The following is a 4,294-nucleotide window of genomic DNA, read 5'->3' as shown; positions in this document are numbered from 1 at the left end:
CTTTATTTTATAAAAGCACAACGTTTTGTTGATATTGTGAGTGCACACAAATAAAAGTAGACCCTTTACAGTTACAAATGATGTATTACTCTTACCTTTATGAGCAAAAATGACAGCGTATCCACTGAAAAAAATGCAAGCGATCGCGCTGGCGCCTTCATGTCCTGCAAAGCGCGCTTTAGCTTGCACTCTCTTGAAACGTGATGCTGAAAAGAAACAAACTGTGATTGGTTGTTTGACATGTCAGTCAAACGGCCTCATGGGCTGGCCTTGGCTAATGAAAGCTGCCATGGATTCCAGACCTTCAGCCATTAGTCTGAAGGTCTGGCTACGCGAGACTAATCAAACATAGGCTCACTGTCTGCCGCTGGCTGCTTGGTTGTTACTTTAAAAAACAAAAACTAAATTAAATATAATCACTTTGCCATTACATAACCAAAACTGAACCATTTTAATAGCTGAAACAGTAGTATAAGCTGTTTTGGGAGAAGGGGAAAAAAGACGGGCTCGGGCCGGTATTTCTGAAAAGCTGTCGGACACGGGCCGGGCTTTTGAGGCCCGTGCAGGGCTCTAAGCCGAACCAATGGGCAGCGTGAGTGCAAGCTGCAGTAGTCTGAAAAAGTTTGGATATTTGTCCTTCTGTAGCCTACTTCATCTTTAAGTTTCTCAAGAGTGATCGGCGATGTGTATGCACATTTTACAAGATCCTTTTCAGCTGTCACAAGCTGAGGGTGAATCTTAAGGCTTGCGTACATGCTTAGTAGAGGACTGATGCCGTTTTTCTCACAACTGAATACTGCGTCACATGCCACACTCGAGGCCAACGCTTCATGTGAAAATCGCCTGTCCAATTCAGCCAGCAGTGACTCAGTCCACCACATTTTTATTCGCGGGTTTATACAAAAAATACAATGAATTTCCATTATTCAGTCTTCTTATGTGGCCTATCGCGACAAGTTAAGAATCATGATGAGTCGCCGCTCGCGAGGATGGGGCTTAAATATCATAGAAATTAATTTAGCCCAAAACGTACTTATTCTATCCACTAAAATAACAAGATAATACAAATCAAATGAGAAAATATAAATTATTTCATTTTTATATTTTGTTCATAGCTCAGACAAAATCATGATTGACACTCGTCTGGGGGGTGCCCCCTCCAGCCCCCCGTAAACTCCGCCTATGGTTTCTATACATTCTTCAGAAAACTGTCACACCTGGGTAATGTCAGCTACTGACGTAGCATCAGGTGAACCTATGAAAAGGTTTTACATAGTTACTAACTTAAGGTCATTTATTGTATGTAAGCTATGGACATTAGATGGTCCAATCAGTTGGTTGGTGGTCAGCCTGGTTAGGGCTGAAAGACCAGCTTGGCGAAGCTCTTAAGAACCTAGATGATGTAGTTAAAGCAATGACCCAAATCATGACTGTAGCCTTTTTTTTTGCTTCTGACATCTTGGCTTAGATGATGGAGAGTAATATCCAGCTCAACCTTTTGAAGATTGAGCACCTTGTAATCTCTGCCAACCCATCAGATGACCACTGCCTACAACACTAAAGTGCAACTTAACCTCTAGAGATGATCCAGAATGAGCAGAAGCTTGGTTTTCCTTCACAACAATGTATCAGGTTGTAATTTTTGTAGAGGTCATGCATCAGACTGTACTATGCACCTGTCACTGTCCCGTGTTCATCACTGATGTACTGTCCAAATGCCTCCCAGAAGTCATTGTCTTCTGACTGATGTAGAGAGTGTAGCGTCACCTCTTGTTTTAGTGGTAAATTTGTCACAACAATCTGAAACTTCTCATCTACCAGCCCTCGACTGGTCTGGACAGAGAGCAGTGGACGTGTCCCATTCTGAGTGCTCACAGTCCTATACAGAGATTACATGAGAGGTTAAAAAGTGACTTAACTGCCGTGGTTACTATAAACTGTTGTTGTACTAAAAATAACTGTGTACATTCTCCAAATATTGTGCTTGCACGTTCTATTGAAACAAAAAAATAATAGCAATATCCAAATATCAGTTCTCCTCCTTCCTCCCTTGGTTAACACAGTTTCAACCTACTTTTGTAAAAATTGCATTTTCTTAGTATTCTTTTTATAGAATGGTTTGTTGCTGTTAATTAGTATTTTACATTTGACCCAATATTTTATATCTCACACAATTAAAAAAACGAAAACATCTGACTACATTTGAAAATAGTATTTTGAAATTGTATTTTGGTGTCTAACTTAAGTGGCATTTGCATTATTGCAAAAACAACAACAAATTCTAACATAAAAACCCAGTATCACAGCACAAGGCATGTTGAGGAAACTCGAGGATCAAGATGCAAAAATATGAATTATTTCAACAAATTTACAAAGATACAATCAAAGTAGCCTTGAAAGCTAGAGAAGACTTGTTGGTTCACATAAAACATCATGGTCACATGCCACCTTCGAATGTTGTTTGACTGATCACAATATGCTGCCATTTACACCTGTAATTAGAACCTGTGCATATGTGATCGCATCACTCCTGTGAGACAGGTTAATATGTACATGCTGTTGTATACTTATTTCTCTTGATCAGATGCTGATGATGTACTGTGATCATGGTGTCTGATTAGAAACGTATGTATATAGCTATGATCTGTGCAAAGACCAAAGCATTTAACATGCCAACCACAGTTAAAAGTTTAAAAAAAATCATGCATTATGAATGGGTTTTAAAAATATTTTATGTGTTTCATAGCAAATTATAAAAATCAAATGACTTACCTTAATGAAATCAAATTGTTCACACGGTTTATTTGGTTCAATACTGTAACATGTGCCATACACAGACATTTATATTTGAATAATGCTGCAGTGAAACTCCTCATAATTGTATATTATTATAGTCATATGGTTTTCTCAACCACAGTGCTTAAGGTGCAGCTAATTTATCTGCCTATATATATAGTTCAAGTAGCAGCACTGACGCAAGCAAATTTGAGCATATCTTCTGCTTAAAATAACTTTCTGCAGTTAGCTCTCATTTAATTGGCCACTCTTCCCACCATTTAATGTCCATTATACAATAGCTTGTTAGCTAGAAAAAAGAACTATAGAGATAGTAGTTACTTACCCTGTAAATAATTTATGTATGTTTTTAAACACATTTTTATTGATTGATTGATTGATTGATTGCCCAGCACAAGAGTCTGATTAATTAAGGTTTTTATTAAGATACAAAGGCAAAACCCCCTCACATTCAGCTGAGAATATGTGAGCTTTGAGGCTTAATAAATCTTTACTAAACATTTGTAGTGCGCCTTACCACCCAATAATCTCAATGAGCAACCCAGGCAGCTGGTTGAGTGGTGCTGAAATGCGGGTTTAATATGTGACCCTGGCACATTTTTGTTACGTTGATAAAGGCACGTATTGCTGTGTATTTATTATGTTGCTTCAGGTACGTATTGCGGTGATTCGCAATTCAAATATCCGGGGAGTGTCGCTAAAAGTTAATGCACTAATGTGTTGGAAATATCCCCTACCCTAAACCCAACCTTAAACATACCCGATAGTGTTAATAAATGCAAAACTGGTATAAAAACCGTGCCATTTGAACCTCCTTATATGCAGGTTTGAACTGTTTAGTGGAACCGTAGATCCAGATGAATTTGTACCCGAGCTCTTCACCTTTCAAGTTGAACGCCATACTGCGTGAGCTACCGAACAAACCTACTGAATATAAAAACCCATACATAGGAAGCTGGATATGTGACACTAATGATCAAAAGTATCAGTTTTCAAATGTCAGCATGTTAAAATTGTTCTGAATTCATAACATGATATTCCTCAAGTAACTGTGCAAAAATTAGGCTTTATTAATAGAAACTGTGGACCTGCAAATCATACTTTGTGTGAAAAGGAATAAAAGTTTTGTTGGGAACGTGAAAAAAAAAACTGGAAACGTACATTTTTTCAGTTTTGCAGAAATGTATTTAGACTAGAGGTACATATTTCCAATGGGCCTTTGTCGCCACTGAACCTTGTGATTTGTTACTTTTAATTAGGAATAAAGTCTGTCAAATAAATTCTGTTAATTTTACCATGAAATTCAAATAATTTTTTGGCACTCTTTATCTGTATTTGTATCTGCCTATATTTAGTTCAAGTGGCAGCACTGGCGCAAGTAAATTTTGCACATGTCTTCTGCTTAAAATAACTCGCTGCAGTGTGTTAGCTCTTATATACTTGCCAACTCTGATTTGTAACAACTAAAAGTCAGTAAAACAGCTTGTAAACAACATGC

General features: G+C 37.7%; 1 long non-coding RNA gene and 1 pseudogene across 1 annotated transcript in view; one reads left to right on the top strand and one right to left on the bottom strand.

Moving 5' to 3' along the window:
• Positions 1–1,679, top strand: part of LOC107689223 (uncharacterized) — a 45,717-nt gene extending 44,038 nt beyond the window's left edge. The window contains exon 3 of the long non-coding RNA XR_001634316.1: positions 1,469–1,679. This is a non-coding gene — a long non-coding RNA (uncharacterized LOC107689223). The remainder of the gene's footprint in view (positions 1–1,468) is intronic.
• Positions 1–1,896, bottom strand: part of LOC107689222 (acyl-coenzyme A thioesterase 5-like) — a 29,708-nt pseudogene extending 27,812 nt beyond the window's left edge.
• Between the last annotated feature and the right edge of the window lie 2,398 nt (positions 1,897–4,294).

The sequence above is a fragment of the Sinocyclocheilus anshuiensis genome, unplaced genomic scaffold (assembly GCF_001515605.1).
Source record: "Sinocyclocheilus anshuiensis isolate Anshui unplaced genomic scaffold, SAMN03320099.WGS_v1.1 scaffold882, whole genome shotgun sequence".
Lineage (NCBI taxonomy): Eukaryota > Metazoa > Chordata > Actinopteri > Cypriniformes > Cyprinidae > Sinocyclocheilus > Sinocyclocheilus anshuiensis.
The sequence above is the reverse complement of the archived record's forward strand: the minus strand, read 5'-3'. Positions and strand labels throughout refer to the sequence as shown.